The 25,169-nt window shown below is 43.0% G+C and overlaps 1 protein-coding gene across 3 annotated transcripts in view; it reads left to right on the forward strand.

Moving 5' to 3' along the window:
- Positions 1-13,668: 13,668 nt before the first annotated feature.
- The window catches only part of ABHD2 (abhydrolase domain containing 2, acylglycerol lipase), a 41,288-nt gene continuing 29,787 nt past the window's right edge, over positions 13,669-25,169 (forward strand). For 2 of the 3 annotated variants that reach the window (XM_083475175.1, XM_083475177.1), the window contains exon 1: positions 13,669-14,025. The gene's annotated coding sequence lies outside the window, so the exon portion shown is untranslated. Of the gene's footprint in view, positions 14,026-19,963; positions 23,655-23,727; positions 23,989-25,169 lie in introns of those variants that run through there. The other variant, XM_083475176.1, reaches the window with a different exon arrangement.

Below are 25,169 nucleotides of genomic sequence, written 5' to 3' on the forward strand. Positions count from 1 at the left end.
CGCTGTCTCGCGCTCCTCCCTTTTGCACGCGCTGCCCCGCCGCTCGGCACCACCACCGCGGAGCCGCCCCCGGCTCGACGCGGATCCTCGCCGCCGCCGCCTCTCACCGCCCGACTCGCCCGCCTCCCTCCCACGGCACACCAGCCAACGTCTCACGGCACACTAGTGTGCCGCGGAACACCGGTTGGGAAACACTGTGGTAGACAATACAAGGCTGACATTACACATCAGCGAAGGGCTTCAATTTCTGGTGCAGCAGGCACAGCAGGAGCAGCTGCTTTGCAAGAATGAATGAACGAATCTTTATCTTGCCAGATAATTTTCAGCAGTTTCGGACAGAAGTTTAAGAGAGTAGATTGGATTGGTTTTACAAAGCCTTTCCTAATATATACTCTTGGGGTTTTGTTCCATTCAGATTTTCAAGGAACACAGCAAGCTGTTCTGCAAAAGCTTCCAGTGCAACTTTACTTGTGGCTAACAAACAATGATCCTCAGTAGGAGCTCAATTTGGAATCACCTTAACAAAACCTTTGCCTCTTGGCTCCTTCCTGCGATAGATATGTTGATGAACATGCAACACATTTTTTTTACAGATAGGTAGCCGTGTTGGTCTGCCATAGTCAAAATAAAAAATTCCTTCCAGTAGCACCTTAAAGACCAACTAAGTTAGTTCTTGGTATGAGCTTTCGTGTGCATGCACACTTCTTCAGATACACTGAAACAGAAGTTGCCAGACCCTTCTATATAGTGAGAAGGTGGGGAGGGGTATTACTCAGAAGGGTGGTGGGAATGGGAGATTGGCAGATAGCTGAGATGAGCCTCTTGACGACTCTTAACGACTGTAATAGGTCTTACAGGAAAAGGCAAGGGGTGAGAAGGTGAGAAATGGCTTAGTCATGTATAATGAGATAAGAATCCAATGTCTTTGTTCAGACCAGGTCTCTCCATGGTTTTAAGTTTGGTAATGAGTTGCAATTCAGCAGCTTCTCTTTCCAGTCTATTTCTGAAATTCCTTTGTAGTAAAACAGCTACTTTGAGATCTTGTATAGAATGTCCTGGGAGATTGAAGTGTTCTCCTACTGGTTTCTCTGTTTTGTGATTCTTGTGATTTTTTTTGAATGACTGAGCGGCTCTGAGATCAAAGTCCCCCCCCCCCCAAGAGGTAGCCTTTGTCTTCAAAATGCTCATTTATCATTGTCATTGCATGTAGGTTCCTCCTCTTTTGCCCCAGTAGATGAATGTGGGGTGTTTGTGTGGAGAGAAAACCAAGTGTGTTATTTTTTGTAAATTACCCAGTTAATTTTCCAGTTTGCTTCACACAATTTCCTGAAATTGACTTCTGAAAAGCTAATTGCGTGCTTAGTATGCATTAATAACCAGTCAGGTGACTTTAAATCTGTTCCAGGAGTCCGTTCGACTCCCAAAACTGTTGGAAAACCAAGGCACTGCTTCTGTTTGGCTGCAGGAGCTTCCTACACTCAATCGGAATCTGCGAAAGCCGCGTTGGACGTTCGGCTTCTGAAAAACGTTCGCAAACCGGAACACTCACTTCCAGGTTTGCAGCATTTGGGATCTGATTTGTTCGGGAGCCAAGCCGTTCAACTACCAAGGTACCACTGTAATAATGAATTGATGGTGATGGTGATAATGATGGAAATTTTAATTTCAATTATTTCTCCCGGCAGCCAGTTTAGTATCGAGAGAGCTGGTAGAAATGCAGGATTGTACAAATTTTCAGTAGCGTATTGGGCTTCAAATGTGCAGGCTGTTCTAGAATCGGTCCAGACCTAGTGGCAAAGTACAAAGAATGCAAACAGCGTATTGATATCTCACTACAAATAAAAAAAAACCAAGACCAGCGAAGTCTTGCATAGAAGGGAAATCACTGAGTCACCAGCATTTCCTGTGCCACAGTGCCCCCTAGCACTTGTGCATGGTATTTTGTACATTATTAACTGGGCTTACCAATTTTAATTATAGATGCTCGCAGTTCTTTGAGCGTGGGTTGTAGGACTTGGTATTCATGCCTGACTTCCAGTTTCCTCTCCAAATATTTGCCAAATGTTACCCAGTGGCGGTTCTAGGATATCTGACACCAACAAGGAGTGCTAACGGTGGACTAATTTCAAGGAAAGCACTAATTTGCCAAAAGAGAGTCTTGTGATACTTTTAAATACTAGCAATGATCATCCTCATTATTATATCATTATTATGTTTGTTGCCCACCCTTCGCCATAGGCAGCGTTATAATTTAAAACACAGTATTAAAAAGAGTTTATAAACAAATTACAGCCGCAGAAATAGGGCGGGTCCTGAAATCACACACCTTGGGTGTCAAACGGACAGGGCAAAGAGGCGAATCTTCAGCATTTGCTAAAAACTGTATAGTGAAGGTGACTCTGTAGGGAGGGAATTCCACAACTTAGGGGGTGCCACAGATAATGCCCTCTCCTGGGCTGCTGCCACCCTGAGCTTCTGAGGTTGGTGGAACTACCAATTATGGTGCAAGCTTTCATGGATTAGAGTTCGCAGACGCATGAAGTGTCATCCTCATTTGGCTTATTCTATTTCACAAACATACTGTAAGCAGTAGCCTGAGCTAGAAAAGAAAATGATGTACAGCCTCATTTATAAAGCATAAGTTTTTGTGCACATACTCAAGTAAGCAAGAATTACAATTCATCACTAATTTCATATGAGCTCCTGAGAATCTTAATTTCCCCTCCCTTCAACATCATACTTTCACTGTGATCTGGGAATACCCACCTACCTGCCACCCCGGTAACAGGTTGAACAGGGGCTCTTTAGAATCTAAGAGCCCTGCTGGATCAGACAAAATAATTTGATTTTACTTTTTTAAGGAAATGAATGTTGCGGGTGTCGTCTGGAGCCAGTGCTGCAGCTGTCTTCGCAGGGTCCTTAAATACCACATTTTTCACTCTATAAGACACACTTTTTCCCTCCTAAAAAGTAAGGGGAAATGTGTGTGCGTCTTATGGAGCGAATGCAGGCTGCACAGCTATCCCAGAAGCCAGAACAGCAAGAGGGATCGCTGCGCTCCCTCTTGCTGTTCTAGCTTCTGGCTTAGCCTGGCTCTGTCCCTTCCCCCACCTCCCGGAAAAGCCCCCAAGAACCGCGCTCCCTTTAAAGAGCCGTGTGGAGCGTGTGTGCGGCACTTGGGGGCTTTTCCCCAAAGAGGGAGAAAGGCAACCTGTCAATGATGGGCTGCCCTTCTCCCTCCTCGAGGAAAAGCCCGCAAGCACTGCACACACGCTCCACACGGCTCATGAAAGGGAGTGCTGAGCAGAGCCTGGGATGCATACAGGCTTTGATCAGCGCTCCCTTTAAATAATTTTTTCCCCTTGCATTCCCCCTCTAAAAACTAGGTGCATCTTATGGTCATGTGCGTCTTATGGAGCAAGAAATACGGTATATAGAGCCTAACCCCTGCCAGATACTGACACTCCTTTGCCCAATATTCTCTGTGTTAAGAGAAAAAATGGCACACACAAATTGAGGAGGTGAAAGAGAATTAATTTGGGATCTGCGCTCGGTTTAGTTCCAGGAAAGGGCAGAACGAAACTGCTATGTTAGCCCCGTATTGCTATAGACGCATTCTTATTTGGCACAATGCTTAAGACTAGGAGATATCCACAGAGCATTCAGACTCGAGAGCCAGCTCCTGTTTGCTAAATCTACCTTTCCTTACTTTGAAGCATTTACACCACCTCCTCCATGCATGCCTACTACCCAAACCATTAATCATGCTCACGCACATTGCCCATCTTTAAAAGCAAGCCTCTGCATTTTTTTAATAGAACTCGCAGTGTGTCATTATGCTGTGTGTTACACCCACAAATGCATGCATGAACTTGCTTGCATGGAATCGCTACTTAAAGGAATACAGGATGTGGTTGGTTTTGCAGTGTAATTATTATTATTATTACTATTATCAATCAAATCACCTTCTATCTACACAATCATCTCAAGGTTATGTACATTAAAAACACGACCACAGAGCTTGAGGAACTTATAGTAAATTTATGTTGGTGTTTCCTGAGAGCTGGAAGAAGTTTGCTTCTGAATTAAAATTAAAGCATAAAAAGAACCCAGTATCCAGATGCATACTGCACCTGACAGCAGGGAAAGAACGTGCCTGTCAGAGTTCGTAGCCCCTGAAAGTCTTATCCACCACGAATTTGTCTAATCCTCTTTCAAATCCATCCTACCTCAGCCTTCTGCTTCAAAGCTGCCTTATTGATTAGGCCACACAACAGCTCTAAAGAAGGTGGCTTTGTTTATTTGATTTGTGGATATCAAGTCAATCACAGCCCTCATTTCTCTCCCTCTCTCTTCTTAATTTTAAAATAACCTTTATTATACAACAATTTACATATAACTTAGACAGTACATACAATACATACAACAACATAGAAACACCATAGACACTAACGTACAATTTCTCATCAAACAAAACACCCTTTTTAACTTCCAATTCACCTCATCGTACTTTTTACATTTTGTTAATCTATATGCATTTCGTTATTATTTAGCTTTCCCATTATTTGTCAAGAAAATTTTATATGCTTTCTCTATCTTTCAAAATTCAATCTAGGTCTGTCAGGAGATTTGCATTATCACAATAATTTTAAAGGTACAGTGGTACCTTGGGTTAAGTACTTAATTCGTTCTGGAGGTCCGTTCTTAACCTGAAACTGTTCTTAATCTGAAGCACCACTTTAGTTAATGGGGCCTCTGCTGCTGCCGCTGCGCCACCGGAGCACGATTTCTGTTCTCATCCTGAAGCAAAGTTCTTAACCCGAGGTACTATTTCTGGGTTAGCGGAGTCTGTAACCTGAAGCGTATGTAACCCGAGGTACCACTGTATTCTTCAAATATTATCCAGTCTTTTCTAACTTTCTGATTTGAATTTCCTCTCATTCTCCCGGTCATTTTTGCGAGTTGTAAATACTCTATCATTTCCGCTTGCTAGTCTGTTTTGGTGGGGATACTGTTGCTTTTCCAATTCTTTGCTATCAAAATCCTAGCCGCTACGGTACATGAAGAGGGTTTTAAAATTTATCTTGATTCACATGGATTTTTCCCCCACAGCCCTCATTTCTCAGTGGCTGAGGTCTTTGTAAATGCATGTTTGCAGAACACATGTTAAATTAACAGTGGTTCTGGGTGTTCCTCTCAGGGTTGGGCTGAAAGCAAACAATATTTCTTTGTATTGCAAATACGACTGCAAAGCAAGCAAACAATGGTAACCAGGAGGAGACAACTGTGGGAAGGTGGGGACCGTCAGTCCTCACAACTGCCGGGATGTGTTGCTGAACCCACTAGGCCTAGCATCAGGAGTTGACCTTGTTTCATTGAATAAAGAGTTAACTTCATTGATGCTGTGTGATTTATCGCTGGCCCACTCCTGGCACTTGCTCCTGATAGCGGATGAGGGAGCAGCAGCCACGCCTGAGCAGAGCACCTGTGGCCTTGGCTGCCCTGAGAGGGGCCGAGGCAGCAGGTAGGTGGGCAAGGGAGAGAGGAAGCAGCGGGTCTGGTGGCAGCAATCAGGTCCTCCTCCCCATGTGGCTGCTCCTTTGCCTTCGCCACACAGCAGCCTCTTTTTTAAAAAAACAAACCTGGGTGTCATGGGGGGAATCTTTGTGTGGGTGAGGTGGGTGCCTTTGTGGGTGTTTTGAGGTAGGGGAGCGGTTCATGACTCCATTTGTTCTTACTCCTTGTGGCACTTTAAATTTTAACCCACTTCCACCACCACTTTGTAATAATAATACAGTGGTACCTCGGGTTACATACGCTTCAGGTTACAGACTCCGCTAACCTAGAAATAGTACCTCGGGTTAAGAACTTTGCTTCAGGATGAGAACAGAAATCGTGCTTTGGCGGCGCGGCAGCAGCAGGAGGCCTCATTAGCTAAAGTGGTGCTTCAGGTTAAGAACAGTTTCAGATTAAGAACAGACCTCCAGGACGAATTAAGTTCTTAACCCGAGGTACCACTGTAGTAATAATATATTATTTACAGTCATACCTCAGGTTACAGATGCTTCAGGTTGCGTTGTTTCAGGTTATGGACCGCCGAAACCCAGAAGTACAGGAACGGGTTACTTCCGGGTTTCGGCAGTCGCGCATGCGCAGAAGCGCCGAATCGCAACCCATGCCGCTGCGGGTTGCAAACGTGCATCCTGCACAGATCACGTTCGCAACCCGAGTGTCCACTGTATGCATGTATGTATGTATGTATACATACCCCGCCCATCTGGCTGGATGTCCCCAGCCACTCTGGGCGGCTCCCAACAGAATATTAAAAACACGATAAGTAAATCAAACATTAAAAGCTTCCCTAAACAGGGCTGCCTTCAGATGTTTTCTAAAAGTCCGGTAGTTCTTTATTTCCTTGACATCTGATGAGAGGGCGTTCTACAGGGCAGGTGCCACTACCAAGACGGCCCTCTGCCTGGTTCCCTGTAACCTCACTTCTCGCAGTGCGGGAACCGCCAGAAGGCCCTCGGAGCTGGACCTCAGTGTCTGGGCTGAATGATGATGCCAATGCGCACCCAAAGATAGGGGGAGGGGGAATTCAACATTGTTCCAAGCATTTCAGCTTGCTACATGGAATGACCACATCCCCGTCTGCCCCGTGCACCGATCTGGGGTTTCTCCTGGCTCAGCAGATCCAGTTTTCCGGGGTGCTGAGAAAGGTTAGAAGGAAAAGCTCCTTTTCCCAAGTGGAAGCCCATCAGCTGACGGGACCCATTAGTTGAATCCCACCCAGGAATTTGTTGCTGTCATGTGTGGTTTGGACCTGAGCTGTGGTTCAGCATAACATAGCAAGGCATTTCCATTTTCTCGTATTAAGAACCTGAAAATGTCCCTCCCCCCTTTTACAGAACCCCCTGTATCATTCAAGCTTCTGTAGCACCACTGCAGTGGTTGGTGTTTTGCTTTGGAGGTTGTATGTCCAGTCCCTGTAGCTGAACAAATAAAGGGGCTGGCCGTGTCTCCACTGTACGACTTGTGGCACCAGTGGAGAATTGAGTTTGTAAAGGGCATGAACATGGTAGAGAGAGAAAAAGCTTTGCCTAAGGGAAAGGAGCATGCAGTAGAGTCATCATAATCTAAATATATATTTAGGAAAGGAGCCTATTTTCTTTCGACAAAAGTGAAAGAATGCCCGGAGCAAAATGTAAAGGTTGTTGTTCTATTTCCTCCCTCTCTGTTGGGTTTAATTAAGCGCCGAATTAAAACTGTAAAGCAAACACAAATTGAGGGGTTTTCTTTTTAAATGAAACGGGAGCTTGCTCACTGGATGGGGGGGGGGGGACCCCTCATGCTGCTCTGGCAGTGATAGGGATGTAGACTAGAATGTCCCTATTTTCATCTGAGGAGTGTTGGAGGGTATGCTGTCTAGTCTAAGGTTACCAGATATTTTTTTCAATGAATCCGGGGACACTTTTCAACTTCCTGCTAAATAGGTGAATTTTGTCAGGGGACTGATTTGCAAATCCGGGGATGTCTGGTAACCTTAATCCAGTCACCACTGTTGAAGTAAGATTCAGCCACGAGTTCAGTTATCTTGTGTACGTAGAACAGGGAGTGCCACCTTGGATGGCTGTAAAAGGGGATTAGAGAAATGTATGGAGGAAAAGGCTATTGATGACTACTGTCCATGATGGCAACGCTCTGCCTCCACAGTTGGAGGCAATGCTTCTGAATACCAGTTGCTGGAGAAGAGAGGACTCTTGTGCTTGGGTCCTGTTTGCTGGTTTCCCACAGGCATCTGATTAGCCACTATGAGAACAGGATGCTGGGACTAGATGGGCCATTGACCAGATCATAGCTGTCAAGCGTCCCTTATTTGGTGGGAAAGTCCCTTATCCCAGCGCTGTGTCCCACTGCTGTCCCTTATTGATGATGTCCCTTAAATTTCCCGGGTTTTAAAGGAAGCAGCTCCTCTCCCTCCCTCCCTGCCGGCCAGGGAGGAGGGAGGCTCCAATTGTGTTACTTGGCTGTCTTGCTCACCCAATAAGGAGTCTAAGAACGACTGGGGGGTGGAGCTTGCAGGCCTTGTGCCGATCAAATCGGCCGCGTTGCCTGGGGACTCGCCTTTGCTCAGCGCTTCCCGGAGGAGAGGTGACGGTGGTTTTCCTTGCTGCATCCCCTTTGCCAGGTTGCTGTGCTATGGGAACCACCACTTGAGGCTTCGTTTGGCTGCTGGTTGACTAAAATCCCTTATTTTGGCTGCTGATCCCTTCTTTTCAAGGCTGCTGGTCCCTTATTTTCAAATCTGTAAGTTGACAGCTATGGACCAGATCCAGCAGGCTCTTCTTATGTTTGCCAAGCTGATACCCGTCTCCAGAGGTTTTGGACTATAACTCCCTCTATGCTTGCTGGGGCGGATGGGAGGTATAGTCCAAAACATCATGAGGGCACTAGGTTGGCAAAGGTACCTGTGTCAGGAGTGAGCCGACAGTAAATCACACTGTGCAATTTGGAGTTAACTCTTTATTAGCATGAACATGACCTGCACAGACTTAGAGGAGTGTCGGGCCAACTGAACACAGCAGCTCTTCCCTGGTAGGTCTTGCCCCCTGATAGTTCTTGCCCCATGGATCAGTTGCTGAGACTAAAAGGCCCTGCCTCCCCACAGCCATCTAAGTCCTCTCCTCTCCAGGGTTTTTCCCAATCAGAGACTGCGCCTGCGTGAAACCAACCTCTCCCTCACTCTTTTCATGCCTCTCTTCATTCTGGGAGGCCAGTGGGGAAGAGAGCTTATTGCAGCAGAAGTGGAATGCACCCATGACTCTTCACCAGCCTAACTCATCTCTGCCTCTTTACGTCCCTCCTCCCACTCGCCTACTTCAGATTCTGCTTATGATTCTGGACTTCTCTCTGTCACAGGCTTTCCCAGCTCAATAAAGCCTGTTACCTCTTCAGCTTTCAACACCTCATCTTCTCCCTTGGACCACTCATCATTGTCCCACCACCACTCCCTGGGCTCTGAGCCTTCTTTCCTTGATGGTTCCCCAGCTGGTTCCTCCCACCATTCCTTTCTGTCCAACCAGTCCATGACAGTACTCTAGGCAGAGTCAGGCATATCTATGCTCAATTACTTCATTAAGCAGGCTTACATGTTCCAAATTACCATGGGACCAGGCTACATGTTTTAAATTTAGCCATTTCTTCCTTATGGCTTTGTTCCATTCCTCCATGGTGACTCAGAATCTTTGGGACTTAGTCACCTTGATAGACGTACTAGCCTTTGGAAAATGTGACTACATTATTACAAACTTGTTTTTATAAATTACGCTTTCAGCAAATGCACACAAAAAACCCCCAACACAGTAGTGAAGGAAGGATATTTTTACAGAACTATGTCAAACACCCAGGATACTAATATAGTCAGAATTAATGTAGAATAGTACTGTTGAGACTTACATAATTTAGGACCAAGTCACCATTTTAAACTTGGACAACAGGGCTGCCTCAGACATTGACTATGGGGAAAGATTGTAGCTCAGGGTGGTAGAACATGTGGTTTAGATTCAATCCTTGGCATTTCTAGTTTAAAGTATCAGGGTTAAGGGTGCTGAAAGTTGTGAGGATTCTCTGCACAAAGTGGTGCCAGACACACCTCTGTGAGGAAGGAATTATACAACTTAAGGGCTGCAACACAGAATGCCCTCTCCTGAGGATGGTGAAACTACCAAGAGGGTCCCCTCTGCTGATCTTAACACCCAAGAGAGTCTGTAGGCAAGAAGGCAGGTTTTAAGACATTTGGAGCATAAGTTGATTAGAGCTTTATACACTAATGTCAGCACCCAGAATTGGGCTCAGGAACAAACTGGCAACCAATGCAATTAAAACTTATGAGTTCTAAATGGATCCCTAGCTAGGGTTGCCATATTTTTAGTTGACTTGCCTAAGATTCAGGACAAAGTGCTGCCTTTCAGACGTCAATTCCACCTTTTGAAATCCCGGTAATGTCCGGATGTATGGCAGCCCTGACCTCAGCCAGTAATCTGACTGCTGCATTTTGGACCTGTTGAAGTTTCCAAGTCATCTTCGACGGCAGCCCCACATATAAAGCAACAATTGCTGTCTCCTTTTACACCTTCTGTGACAGTGCATTACAGCACAGGTGCCAGTCAATCAGTGCCATCTATAGTTTCTGCTGCAAACTGGCAGAAAAGGATTTCCTGAGCTCAGGTCCAAAGATATTGCTTCCGCAATAGTTTGTATGCCCAAATAATGTACTTAATAGTCACATGGATCCTCTGCAGGGGCTGTCTCTGGGTATGAATTCTAATAGAAAAGAGAGTCATTTATAGAGGAGAGTTGGGAACTCCTATGTCTGGCTTGGCACAGGGTCCCCATATCTTCTACCCTAGCCATGGAATATGCAGACTAGAATAAGTATTATTTTTGGTCTATTTTTGCTTTTGCTGGTGGCTGTTATTACAGCTACCAGCTGCAGTTTGGACTAATCTACCAAACTGAATAAATGTTTACACTTGGTCCTCAAGCCATTTTGGAGCACTTCCACTAAATTCAGTAGGACCATTCTGAAATAAGTGGGAGGACTGCAGCCGCTGCTATCAAGAGGCAGCAATGAGAACATATGACTCAATTATTCTGTAAGCACATGAGAATCCAAGACACACAAAGGAGCTGTCACGTTGAATCAGCAAGTGCCACCTTTGGCAGTCGCTATGAAGGTCTAGTATAGCAATCGCATGCACATGATAATTTGAAGGCCAGGCAAATGTTAAGCAAACCATTATTTCTATATTCAGGGTCCAAATGTGAGTGTCAGTGCTTTGGTGCCAAAATGTCACCATCCACACACAAGAGGGAAATATTAGCAGGCTCATGGAAAGCCCATGTTTGCAGATGTGCACATACAACCCCCCCCAAAAAAAACAGAGAACACCTAATGGGGAGGGAAACCCCAAAATAGCTCAGAGGATAGCTTAGGTTTGCTAAGTGTCCATACAATGCTGACTGACGGTTGGAGTGAAACAGTCTAACTAGAAGGGGAAATGCAATGCAGTAGCCATCGACTAGCCGGCAGGAATGCTCCAGCATGCAATGTTCCATTGAAGGTATCACTTATAATAATACATTTTTAAAAGATGTAACATTTGGTATTTTTATAAGGAAGATATGTGGATCACTGAAACTGAGTTATGCTTTAAACACTTGAAAATAGTGCCTTCTCTTTCGCCACCTTTCCACTTTAAATTGCCCCCTTTTCTAAAAATAAAACTTGTGCACAATGTGTACTTTGCCCTTTAGGAGGAAGCTCATCGACCTTTGGCTAATCATAGTTTCTCAGCTGCCCGTACCTCGCAGGGTTGCTGTGAGGATCAAATAAAAGAACACAGTATGCTTAGCACAGAGCTCACTGGAATGAAGTCTGGATGCAAATGTGATGAACAATTATTTTATTAGTGCAAGCTCACCATCAACCAGCTTTAAAGCATCTAAGAGACCTCATTTTAGTGGGGAATAAATAAATAAAGCCTAAATGGCTGCAGTTGGGATTTTTATAAAATTATTTGCTGTCTTTTTCTCTCCTCTTCCCCCAGTTCTTTCCTTCTTTATTAATGATAGCAATAATAGGAAACACTCAGATCTGTAGCTAATTCCTATTTGTTGTGGAGAACATCCCCCCCCAATGTTGTTATTCATGACTTTTCTTTAGTGCTCAAAAAGGATTGCATGTGTGTAACTGCAAAGAAGAGAAGACTACTAATTTCTGGTAAGCTGAGTATGAAGAATTTTCAGTCGCTGCCCAAATATTTAGGATAGAAATTCCTAATGCATGCGACTGTAGCATTCTTTGAAAGGCACCAGCTCTTTCTTCATCCAAGAATAGCTGATGGAAAGGAAGATTTAGAGGTTAAAGCGTAGAAGCATGAATCAGACCAATATATCTCTCACCAGCTGCATGCCTGCTTTTATTTCTCTCCTTGGAGGGGTTTGTAAAAGAAAAAAGTCATCCCTGGTCATCCTTTTTAACTATGTTCACTATGGCTGCAATGGGAATAAGTCATGCCTAGTGAGTGAATTGTAAGTGCAGATGTATTACAGGACAAGGGAATCACAGGACAGGGACAAGGACACAATCATGGCATGCCCTTGTCTCTCTCAAAATAGTTTTCGTTTTAATGCCCACTTGTATTTTTTGACATGGCTTGTCACATGGAGTATGTCACTTGGGACACACGGGGGGGGGGAGAGATAGGCAGGGCCAGCTCTTTGTGGTAGCCCGCAGCCAAATGTTTGTACTGAAACAGGAACTGCAAAGGCAGCTTTCCGATCTCATTGGCAGTCTGTGCACAGCAGCTGCCTTCCTCCTTTCATATCTTCTGCATGCAGCACGGGCCTGCACACTTGGATGAATAATGAAAGGGGCTGTTGCTCACTCTGTTTGGACCAGCCTCTCTGCGCAGCCTATAGGCTGGCTTTGCACACAGAGGAGGAGAATGAATGGCATTGGACATGGGGCCTGTTCATAAACACATGAGCTGCCACGTGCAGAGGCTAAGACTGCACTTAAAGAGACCCGCAGGATGAATCATAGGGCATCACAAAAGGATCTGTGGAACTCCACCCTCTCTCCAGACAGTGTAGGCAACCACTTGAGAAAAGGTCAATAAATGGCTAGAGTTTTACAGAGTGCTATTTAGGGATGAGCAAATATGCCACGTTCAGTTCCTCTCAGTTTGCCATTTTCCCCCAATCTTGAATTAGTTCCACGCATTTCCGCATCAGTTTGTGATTCTTTAAAAAGCAATCATAAAAAAATTCATCAGCATTTTAGTGCAAATTCCTCTTAATACAGTATGCACGTTTTTGTATGCAATTTTGCGTAATATAACTATCTTTACAAAGCAACATTGCTGATATTATGCATTTCCTATGTTATTTTCACTAACGGAACATTTTTGAATTTTGTTTGATTTCACTGGAAAGCTGCGCCAATCCATTTATTCTGGGAAAGCTGGCACTTTCCCTGTGGGGAGGAAACAAGTTGTGCACAGGCCAATATAAATTCTGAGGGGTAAACATGGCTTGCCTAACATTACAAGCTTTTCCAAGCCAGGCGAAGGCCTTCCTATTTGCCCGTTTTTCAGACTGCCCCGTTGTTTTCAACACCACACAGAAAGCTGCCTTGGCCCATGTTGCTCAGTATTGATCGGCATCAGCCCCACCTGAAAACTAAACCTGGCACCCCTTTGCATGCAAAGCACCTGCTCCCATAGTTGAGCTAGGGCTCCTTTCTGTTCTATACAATATTTTGAGCTTTTGAAGTTTTTGGCTCTTTTATTTTTTGTATGTATGTTACTCTCTTGGAAAGGGAAGGCAATGAATAAATATTATGAATGAATGAGACAGCCTGAGGCAAAAGAACTGAGGCAGCATCTTCCACCTGAGGTAAAAATTAAAAAAACAAAAAACCCAACACCCACCCCGCCCCTTTCCCGCTCATTCCCTCTTTCCCCTCAGCGCGACGCAACGCTCAGGCACGCGTCACTTCTCCACCCATCCCTGACTGACACCCCTCCTGGCCCAATGGCGCCTCGTGTCTCCGCCCAACTGCGTCATAAGGAACCAATGGGCATCCTCCTCCTCTTCCTCTTCTTCCCCGGACTGCTGCGGGGAGGGCAGGGCGGCGTCGGCGTCGTTGCTGCTACCGCCGCCGCTGCCGCCGGCGCCGCCGCCCTGACAACCTCCAGGCCCTCCTCTTCCCACCCCCTTCTCTTTTCCAGTTCCCACTCGGACGAAAGGCCGGCTTCCGACAGCCAATCCGGCGCCGGCTGAAGGTGGAGAGTGGCAGGCGCGGGCGCCAATGGAGTGACAAAGGCGGCGGCTGAGGAGAGGGAGCGGGAGGGGGTAAGCCGGGAGCCCGAACCAGGCGCGGGTGTGTGGCGGTGTATCTCCATGGGAGTCGCAGTCAAGACAGAAGAGAGCGCGAGAGCCCGGACCGGGCCTACGCAGGTGAGGCTGCGGCGTGAGGTGCGCTGGGGGAAGGGGGGCGGGCACGAAGAAGGGGGAAGGGATGTCTGTTATGTGGGGGGGGGGGGGCTGAGGCAATCTCCCAAATTGGGCGGCGACCAATAGACAATCTGCGGGGAGGATGTGGTGGCACTATTAGTCCCCTCGCCCTTCTTCCACTTGGACCGGGGGGGGGGGAGATGCGGGAGGCCTAGGCACCTTCGCACCTGCCTAATGTGGCGGAAAGGAGCAGGTGATGGGTGGGGAGGAGCGCGGCTGGTGGGCTTCTGTCGATTCCCCCCCCTCGCACCCCCCCATTTTGCCACCCAAAGCGGCGACAACGTGGGGGGGGGCGGGGTTGGCTTTGTGACCTTGGCCCAGAGGCCTCCCTCCTTTCCCAGCCATGCCCGGGCTGCCCATCCATCATCATCACCCTCTGCAGGGAAAGGCAGGCCCCTTCTTCCCCCCCATAACAACCACCTAAATTCCTGCTGTCGATTTCTCCTATTCTCCTTTCCAGCTTCTATTTCTCCTCCTCCACCTCCCTCCTCAAACTGTTCGTTTAATTTAATTTTAAAGACATTTTTAATTAGATGTTTCATATACACACACAGAGAGAGAGCGAGAGCCGTAGCATCTTATGTGGGCTTCTCCCTCTCAATCGCTCTCTTTCTCTCATCGGTTTTCCACAAGCATTTGGTTGGTCGCTATGAGGATAGCATGCTAGGCTAGATGGGCCACGAGCCTGATCCAGCAGGGTGGTTTTTAGGTTCTCTCCTCTCCAACCCCCCCCCCAGCCACACACAATTATTTTGTTACTGTTCCATCTCTTTGAGTATTACTTTAATAATGGGGTGTAGAAAGTAGCCTAAACAAAAAATACTGGCTCCAGTGGCGTCCCTTTAGCTTTCCTCTCTCTGCACGTTAAAATCAGCAGGTCCGTCACTTCAAAACTGGGGAAAGAGGGAGAACTTTTAGTATCGGGGCTGTGTGTTTTAAAAACAGCCCCCCCCCCCGCTCCATCAGAATAAAGGTCTATTTAGTAAGCAAAGCCTGGAGGCAAGGGTCCTCCTCTGTTGAATAACAGGGGTTGCCTGTGCCCCAGCAAATGTAGTGAAGAGGTACAACGATTACTCCAAGGTTAAGTTGTAAAAGAAGGTGGTTTCATCTTAACAGCATTTTATGTGGTTTTTCTTTATCACAATGGAAATGCTCTTGAGAAATGATAGGGTCTACAACTCAAGAATTGTAACCGAGTCTGCTTTTTTTCTTCCTAAATGGTCTGTAATAGTGATGGCTGAGGTTCTGCCCTTTACCAACTGTTTCCTCTTTCACCTCTTACAAAGGCTCTTGTTTGTTTTATGGTTTGGTTTCATGGGCTACGCCCCACCTATCATACCCATTGTTGTTTCACGTTACTGCATGGGTTTAACATAACATGAAGTATTACTAGACTCGGTTTATCCTCTTCTTACATTATGGACTGGGTAGGGGGTTGAGGTGAGTTTTCACATCTCTCTCCTTTTCTCCTATTCCCCAATATTTTTGTGTGTGCAAGGGCAGCAACATTTACTGCCTAGGTTCAGCATCTTTTTCCTACTGAGTAAAAATTATTCTCCCTAATTTTTCTTTCAAATATGCTTCCCTTCCTGTCGTCTTGTTTATTACTTTCTGGTCCAAACTATGGTTATCCAAGTGCTAGTCACCTCTATCCTTTGAGCCATGTGTTGCTTCTGCTTTGGGAGATTTCACTGAACTAGCCCACTGTTTCTCCTAGTGTCATTCTCTACTTCCTGCTGTTTCTGAATTGTACCCAAGACAGACTTCCTATTATATATTGACTGGTGATTATGATCTTCTGTGCAATGCATACATGTTTGCCCGTATCCAGCCAGCAAAATGGTGCTCCACCAGGCGTGCTTCAGAATTTCATTGACATTAGTTGTTATCCCCTCTCTACAAGTATATGTTGCCAGAGGGAATAATGACAAATGTCAATGAAATTCTGAAGCAAGAAGCCGGGAAGGGCACTGTTTTGCAGGTGGAATGTGAGGTAATGTATAGCCATTTGTCTTCCTATTCCTGAATCTTATCTATTCCACACTTGTCTTATAGCTAGGCTTTATAGGTTGGTTACTTAATTTAAAGACAGTTTATAAAGTTAGTTGCTCCAGTCACCTGGGAGTTTTTATTATTTTGATTAATTGAAGTTGTTATAAGCCATAGAATAGATGAGATTACACTGATAGAATAAGACTTATTCTAAAATAATCCATGCACAAGAAGACTAAAAGGGGGCATTTCCCTCTCCCTTTTGCTTTTGCTCTTTTGTGTTATACACTTATACTGATTATAACTGATAATTATACTGAAGCCTTTCAGCAATTTACCATGCTCTAGATCCATTATTTCTGTTTGGAGTGAGTGGTGGAATTACTGTATAGACTGTTTCTGTATCCCGCTTTAGATTTCACCCAATTGCTGTTTTGTCAATGACAATCTTGTCAGCTTTGCATGAAGAAATGAAAAGTACTGTAAATCTTGTATTGTGTCCCTTAAGGGTATTAAATACAACTGTACGTATTCTGTAATATGTAGCAGTTAAAACAAATAGCTGGCAGGGCTTGTCACCCAGTGGTATATACATGTTCTGTATAGGCACTCATAAGTTGTCTCATACAGAAAAGTGAGATGCAGAGATGCAGTGACAAAGGCCAGAGCGGGTGCTGGCTTTGAGTGGCAACAAATTTGGTTTCTCTGATCCTTCTGAGACTTCTTCGGCCATAAAGACCAAATGTCTCCTGCTGAATATGTGTCTTGTGATTCTTGATAATGCTTTATTGTGCTTATATTCACTCTGGGCCTTGCCATCTTGCTATTTGCTTGATTTATCTGTTACTTTTTTATGATATTTATTAAAGTTTCAGAAAAGATTACAAAAGTAAGAAAAAAAGGAAAAAAGAGAATACAAAATACAGAAAAATAAAAACAATTAAAAACAAATCAATCTTTCCATGTCTTGTCTTTCATTTACTTGTTTCCCTGACCTCCTCACACCTCCCTTTTTTGTATTCCAGTTCAGTTAGTTAATTCAGCAAATCCTTTCCCTCTTTGTTTTTATCTTAATCCTTTATCTTAATATATTATAACTTTAGATTCTCACCTATTAACAATCCATTTTTACATACTCCTTTGTAACATTGCTGCTAAGACCACTTAACTTCATTCCGACATCAATCTAATATTCATTAATTTTGCAGTATTTCTGTAAATAGTCTTTAAATTTCTTCCAGTCTTCTTCCACCGACTCTTCTCCCTGGTCTCGGATTCTGCCAGTCATTTCCGCCAGTTCCATATAGTCCATCACCTTCATCTGCCATTCTTCCAGGGTGGGTAGATCTTGTGTCTTCCAATACTTTGCAATAAGTATTTTTGCTGCTGTTGTAGCATACATAAAGAAAGTTCTATCCTTCTTTAACACCAATTGGCCAACCATGCCCAGGAGAAAGGCCTCTGGTTTCTTCAGAAAGGTATATTTAAATACCTTTTTCATTTCATTATAGATCATCTCTCAGAAAGCCTTAATCCTTGGGCACGTCCACCAAAGGTGAAAGAATGTACCTTCCGTTTCTTCACATTTCCAACATTTATTATCGGGCAAATGATAAATTTTTGCAAGCTTGACTGGTGTCATGTACCACCTGTATATCATTTTCATAATATTCTCTCTTAAGGCATTACATGCCGTAAACTTCATACCTGTGGTCCATAACTGTTCCCAGTCAGCCATCATTATGTTATGTCCAACATCTTGTGCCCATTTAATCATAGCAGATTTCACCGTTTCATCCTGAGTATTCCATTTCAACAGCAAGTTATACATCTTTGACAAAATCTTGGTTTTGGGATCTAACAGTTCTGTTTCCAATTTTGATTTTTCCACCTGGAAGCCAATTTTCTTGTCCAAATTATATGCCTCCATTATCTGGTAATAATGAAGCCAATCTCGCACTTTATTTTTTACTTTTTCAAAACTCTGGAATTTCAATTTGTCTCCCTCCTGTTCCAAAATTTCCCAATATTTCGGCCATTTGGCCTTCATATTGAGCTTTTTCTGAGCCTTCGCTTCCATCGGTGACAACCACCTTGGGGTTTTATTTTCAAGTAGGTCCTTATATCTTATCCAGACATTAAACAGTGCTTTCCTGACAATATGATTCTTAAATGCTTTGTGTGCTTTGACCTTATCGTACCACAAATATGCATGCCATCCAAATACATTATTAAAACCTTCTAAATCCAAAATGTCTGTGTTTTCAAGAAGCAGCCATTCTTTCAACCAGCAAAAAGCTGCTGATTCATAATAAAGTTTAAAGTCTGGCAGGGCAAATCCACCTCTTTCCTTTGCATCCGTTAGTATTTTAAATTTTATTCTGGGCTTCTTGCCCTGCCAGACAAATCTAGAAATATCTCTCTGCCACTTCTTGAAGCACTCCATTTTATCCAAAAATTGCAATGTTTGAAACAACATTCTAGGCAATACATTCATTTTTATCGCAGCAATACGGCCTAGCAGTGAATGCTTCAAATTTGACCAGATTTCTAAATCTTTTTTCACTTCAGTCCAGCATTTTTCATAATTGTCTTTAAAGAGATTCCCATTTTTAGCTGTCATGTTAATCCCCAGGTATTTCACTTTCTTGACCACTGTTAAACCTGTATCATTCTGAAACCTCTCTCTCTCAATCGCTGTTAAATTTTTCTCTAAAACCTTTGTTCTTAACTTATTCAGTTTAAAACCTGCAACCTGACCAAATTCTTGAATCAGTTCCAAAACTCTTTTGGTACTAGATTCTGGCTCCTGTAATGTCAATACTAAGTCATCTGCAAAAGCTCTCAATTTGTACTGTTTAGCTCCGACTTGTATACCTTTAACCAATTGGTCCCTTCTAATCATATTCAGCAGGACCTCCAGGACCGATATAAAAAGCAATGGGGAGATTGGGCAACCTTGTCGTGTCCCTTTTTCTATCTTAAATTCCTCCGTCACCACGCTATTAACAATTAATTTTGCCTTTTCAGAATAAATTGCACTTACACCATTTCCAAAGCCTTGACCTACCCCCATCCCCTGTAGATTCTTCTTCATAAAACTCCAAGAAATATTGTCAAAAGCTTTCTCCGCGTCCACAAATGTCAAAACTGCCTTGGTATTAATATTCACTTGTAATTTTTCTAAAATATTGATTATGTTTCTTATATTATCAGACAAGTGTCTACTCAGGAGAAAGCCTGCTTGATCTTTATGAATCTCTTCCACTAACACCTTTTTTAGTCTTTTAGCCAAGATGTCTGCAAAAAAAATTATAATCCACATTAAGCAATGATATGGGGCGGTAGTTCTTAAGCTGCGTCTTTTCAGTCTCTGTTTTCGGTATAAGTGTGATATACGCTTCCTTCCACAACTCTGGTGCCCTTTTCCCATCCATTATTTCATTACAGACTTCCTTTAAAGGTTGTACTAGCCATTCTCCTAAGGATCTGTAATATCTAGAAGTCAGTCCATCCAGTCCTGGAGATTTTCCTAATTGCATATTCCGAATGGCACCTTCTACCTCCTGTTCAGTTATTTTATAGTTCATCAATTTATCTGTTACATTTTATAAATGATGTTAGCTGTTTTGGGACTTTGGTTGAAAAATGGGATATAAATCTGCTAAATACCTAAATATGTACTTGCATATTTTTTCTGTGTATCTGAGTCAATTTAAAACTGTCAAGAAAGATCTATAATGTTTTGTATGAGTTCTGAAATATGTTCTGTGTATCTGTAGTAGTACTTTGATAAATGTACTACTACTTTGATAAATGTACTACTAGTTGGATCGTCACCTAAAAGATTTAGGTGATGGTCCAACTAAGATTTACTCAGAGTAGACCTATTGATTCTCCTTGCCCTTTAATTGGTCTCTTAGTATTAGTATATCATTCAGTACCCATAACATTGTCAAAGGATCATACTCCATAAATCAGAAGTTATGTTTAGACAATTCCTGCTTTTTCATTATTCAAGTTACAGACAGCAACTGCAAGCAGTCAACCTTTCTTGGACTTAAAAGAAACCCTCTTCTGAGAGTTATCTTGCAGTGTTGCTTCTGTTTAAGCAAACAGCATGGGTGTTTATCTCTTCCTCTTAGAGTTCTGACACTCAAAACCGCTCATATAATAAAAAGCATATCTGATATATTACTGGATCCATGTCTTCTTCACAGCGAATATTTTGCCCACAATATCACTTTGTCCCTCCCTTATAGGGACCCACCCAATTCTTCTGATTGCAAATTGCTTTAACTGATTTTAATATTTTATACTATTACAGTACTCCATTTGTTTTAAAATTCATGTTCTACTCTTTTCTTTCTAAACTGTGTCATGTCATGCCATTATAACATTATCATTATAACAGAGTTTGGATCAGTCTGCTTTTATAAAGTCCTTCACTCTCCTGGGCAGATACTTTCATGTCTTAAGGCAGCTGAGACAAACAATCAAATAATCATCTAAGCATTCTAGTAATTGTGTAGGAAGTTTTGAGCTATTTTGGAAGATAAGTTTTTATTGTGGAATTATAGATTCATAAAGGCTTTGTTTGGTAGTTAGATTCCATTATTGAAATAGAGAGGGCTTTCCCTTTGTTGGGAAAGGCGCTAAATGTGAAATTGCTTATTATTATACTTTGAAGGTGCTGGCTGGCTATGAATTAATGTTTATCTTTCAGCTTGGTTTATATCATTCTCTCAAAGTTTTCTTCTCATCCTGAATACTGTGTAATCTTAAATTACTATGACATTTCATAGAAGAAATAATTTTGGAGATCTAGGAGTGGAAACTTTGGGTTGTGCAGTAGAGATTACCAGAGCTCTTACATAGGAGAAGCAGGGTATTTTTGTCTTTTTTTTTTTTAAAAAAAGTGTGGCTTAAAATTAGTTGCAAATAAACTCATGCTGATAACTGGCATGTAAAAAATAAATGAGAACTATTTAGCATCACTGTTGGTGACCTGTTTGGCCTTGTGACTAATAATATTTACAGTTTAATTATACAGTAGGACATTTGGAACTTCCTGTCATTTAGCACTAAAAAAATGCAGATCACGTACTTGTCAGAATTATGTAACAGTTCAGCAATGAATGATTATATTCCAAAGTTCACTTTCTTTTGAGAACATTCTGTAGGCCTTAAAATGTATATAGAATGAAATATTACTCATCATCAAACCAGTATTCAGAACTGCAATGGGGAAGTTAAATTGTATAGCAGCTTGTTTAGCTCAGCAAATGTTTCCAGCGACTGCAATTGAAAATGAAGAAGGGGCTGAAGTAGATAAGTCCATCTTCTGGCAAGCAGAAGATCTCTTCTAATACTAGTTTCATGTGCAGCATTGGAAAAATGTGTAGGTCATAGTCTTTGGAGCTTTTAGTTGGAGAGGGAAGGCAGGTGAGAAGCACATGATAATGGTTTATAAAATTTGTGAAGACAGTGGATAGAGATTATTTTAATAAAGTTGAAAGATTTGAGATTCAGAACAGTCAATAGGAAGTACTTCATAGGTAAGGGTACCCCTGACCATTAGGTCCAGTCACGGATGACTCGGGGGTTGCCCGCTCATCTCGCTCTATAGGCCGAAGGAGCCGGCATTTGTCCACAGACAGCTTCAAGGTCATGTGGCCAGCATGACTAAGCCACTTCTGGCGAACCAGAGCAGAGCACGGGAACGCCGTTTACCTTCCCGCTGGAGCAGTACCTATTTATCTACTTGCACTTTGACGTGCTTTCAAATTGCTAGGTGGGCAGGAGCAGGGACCGAGGAAAGGGAGCTCACCCTGTTGTGGGGATTCGAACTGCCAACCTTCTGATTGGCAAGCCCTAGGCTCTGTGGTTTAGAGCACAGTGCCACCCGCTTCATACTTGCGCATAATTAAACTATGGAGTTGGCTTTTGCAAGATGTGGTGATGGCCATCAACTTAGATGGCTTTAAAAGGGTATTAGACAAATTTATGGAGGATAAGGCTATCAGTGATTATGGCACACATCCAGGATTAGAGATAGCATGTCCCTAGTTGCTGGGGAATATAATGCTATTGCCATCGTGTTCTGCTTTGTGGGTGTCTCAAATGCAGCTGCTTGGCCATGCAGAAAAACAGGATGCTTTACTTACTAGATAGGGTCATTCATAGCACAAGCAAATAGGCAGTGGTGAAAGCTGCAAGCAGATGGGCTTCCTGAGGACATATTACCTAAGAGTCTCCCAAAATTGAGAGCCAATGCTGACTATGAAGCTGCTGATTGCTTATATGGAGTTTAAAGGAATGAGAAGTGAGAGATCTTAATAACAGATCTTCCACAAACTGCATTTAATTTGACCCTCATTGTATTCTCTGAGGTGTAGAATCATGAACTGAAGAATGTAAGCACTAGTTAAAGATAGAAATGTATGTGGAATTCAAACTTGTAGTGGATTAGTCTTTGCATGTCTTCAGTAACTTTCAAAGTGAAATGTACATCTTTTTGAAATAGGTTGCAGATTTCCAAACCTTAGATATTAGGTTGTAGATTTCTGTAGTGCTTTGGCATATAAATGCTTTCATTAACATCAGTAACTGGTGATCTCTATTTTTGCTTTTGACTGTACATTAAATGCTTTATCCATCCAGTCCAAAACAGTAGACCTTTATCATACCTTTGTATGATATACCTTTATAGCACCTTGAGAATAAAATACTTTGCACATTGCTTCTTTATCAAAAACCCAGCTAGAGACTATGCTAATTCCAATTTATACAGATGGAGATCTGAACTTAGATAGTGATCTTGTGCAATATTAGTGAGCAGTGACCTCAGATGTTTCAAATCTGAAACTCTGTCCCTCATACTGGGTCACTTGCACAATCCTTGAAAATACAAAGTCCATATATTAATAATCTCTTTCCTCTTGATAATGAAAAAATGTTGAATAAAATCCCCTTCATATCCTATTTTCCTGATGGAGAAAATTATTTACTTTTCTGATACCTGACAGTTTATGCAAACACACATGGACTATGCCCCGAGCAACTGCGTTTCTGAACCCTGGTACCTTTGGCGGAGACGAGTGGGGATGGCATATGAGTTAAGAGTGTTCCACCCTGAATTGTAAGAAGTAGCTCTTATAAATGATGAAAGAACTGCTGTGAGCTCAAATTCCAATTCTTTGAACAGTCTTTCCCTTCCTTTTGTTAGCTTTTGAAAAGGGCATTGGGTAAGGAGAAAATGTTGAGCTGGTTGTAAGTACTGCTGTCTTCTTGGAGGAACTAGATTAACAAATAGAAGAGAGTGCTAAAGGTCTTTTTTAGATTATTTGATTTTCACTCCTCTTCCTTCCTTTCTCCTGTCCCCTTCCACCTTTTCTCTAGATGAGCACAGTTGTGATTTGGGTATACTGTATTATAGACTGGCCCTAAAATTCCCCCTCCCATGCTTCTGACACAGCTTTGTTACTGGTAACTGCTTCCTCTCTTTGTCTGTTCCTAGAATGTTTAAAGAAGAGTCTGGATGTAGCAACAGCTCACTGGGGGATTCTGACTTTCCCATTGTGGTGCTTCCTAGTAGAGTTGGCTATGACATTAGGTAATGAATTGGTCATATGGAGAATAATAGAGAAAGAGCTCTTGTGAAGCCTCAAAGGCACTAATCTTTTTCAAAGATCTTGGGTGCTTTGGCACCTGAAACCTTTCACAAAGGTTCTCCCCTTTGAGGACTCACAAGAGCCCTTTCTCACTTACCCTCCTCAATGTAAAATGCATTGCTATTGGAAAGCATCACAATGGGGGAATACAGAAACCCCCAGAGTGAATGAGATGTCACTATGCCTAGCCACCTCTCCTTTTAAACATCCTAGGAGCAGACTAAAGAGGAATCTGTCAAAGGTAACTTAAGCTACATTAGAGACAACTAAACTGGTGATAATTAATGCTCATGGACATTAGCCTATTCCAAATTGGTGCCCTCCTGATATTTAGAACAGCTCACATCAGTTTCAAGTTAGAGGGCACCAGGTTGGGGAGGGCTGGTTTAACACACACTGCCTTTTGCTTCCCAATTTCTACCGAGCAGTCAGACTTGAAGCTACAGCTCCTGGATTCCTGCTGTCTAATTTCTAGAATGCTTCCTTGTTAAAGACTCAATGTTCACCCAGCTCTCATGTCTGGGAGTCTGCTCTCCTAAGAGCATAAAAGCCTTGGTGGAGCAGACCAAATGCTCATCTGGTTCAGCATTCTGTTCCCATAGTGGCCAACCAGATGGCTATGGAAAACCCACAATTAGCACTCTCTCTACTTGTGCTCACCCGCAACCTCTAATATTGAAGGTAGCACATAGCCCTCATGGCTAGTAGCTGTTGAGAAGCTTGTCCTTCCCAGTCCTAAATAATGCACACTTGTGAATTCACCACTGTTAACTCGTCTTGGAGAGGCAGCACCCATTCTGAACTTAAATGTCCTTATTAGCACTTGGCCTTCTTTGCCAGTTTAGTTGTTTGGTTAGTAAACATAGGGAATGAAAGGCATGCATTTGATACTTGTGGACTTCTCTGCTTTGTCAGGTAAGTAGACTCCAATTTATTTTTAGTACTGTATCAGTGCCCATTGGAAGTACTCTCAGTACATTTGATAACAGGCTCTGCCATTTATACCTTTGAAGGATACAGAACATATTCCAGTTTTGAAATTTGAATTATTTAGCTTATTAAAGAGGTGAATGACACTACAGCCATATTCCTTCCTGCCTTTTCCCTGGGTGCGGCAAGGGTGTATGCTCTACTTCTGCAAACATTCCCTTTAAATGTCAAGAGCTTGATTGGAGTTTGAGTTATTACTAACTTCCTTTGCTTTAGGCTGGTTTAGTTTCTTCTAGAGTATTTAATTGCTAGCACAGGGTGTTGCATTTGATCTTATCTCATTAGTTCCACCCTCCAATCTTTCCTTCATAGGGATATTCTACAAAGCATTATAATATCTATATGTTTCTGCTTTTATATTCTTCTACGGCAGGCTTCCTCAGACTCGGCCCTCCAGATGTTTTGAGACTACGATTCCCATCACCCCTGATC

Source organism: Podarcis liolepis (genome assembly GCF_965112155.1).
Source record: "Podarcis liolepis genome assembly, chromosome: 14".
NCBI classification, from domain to species: domain Eukaryota; kingdom Metazoa; phylum Chordata; class Lepidosauria; order Squamata; family Lacertidae; genus Podarcis; species Podarcis liolepis.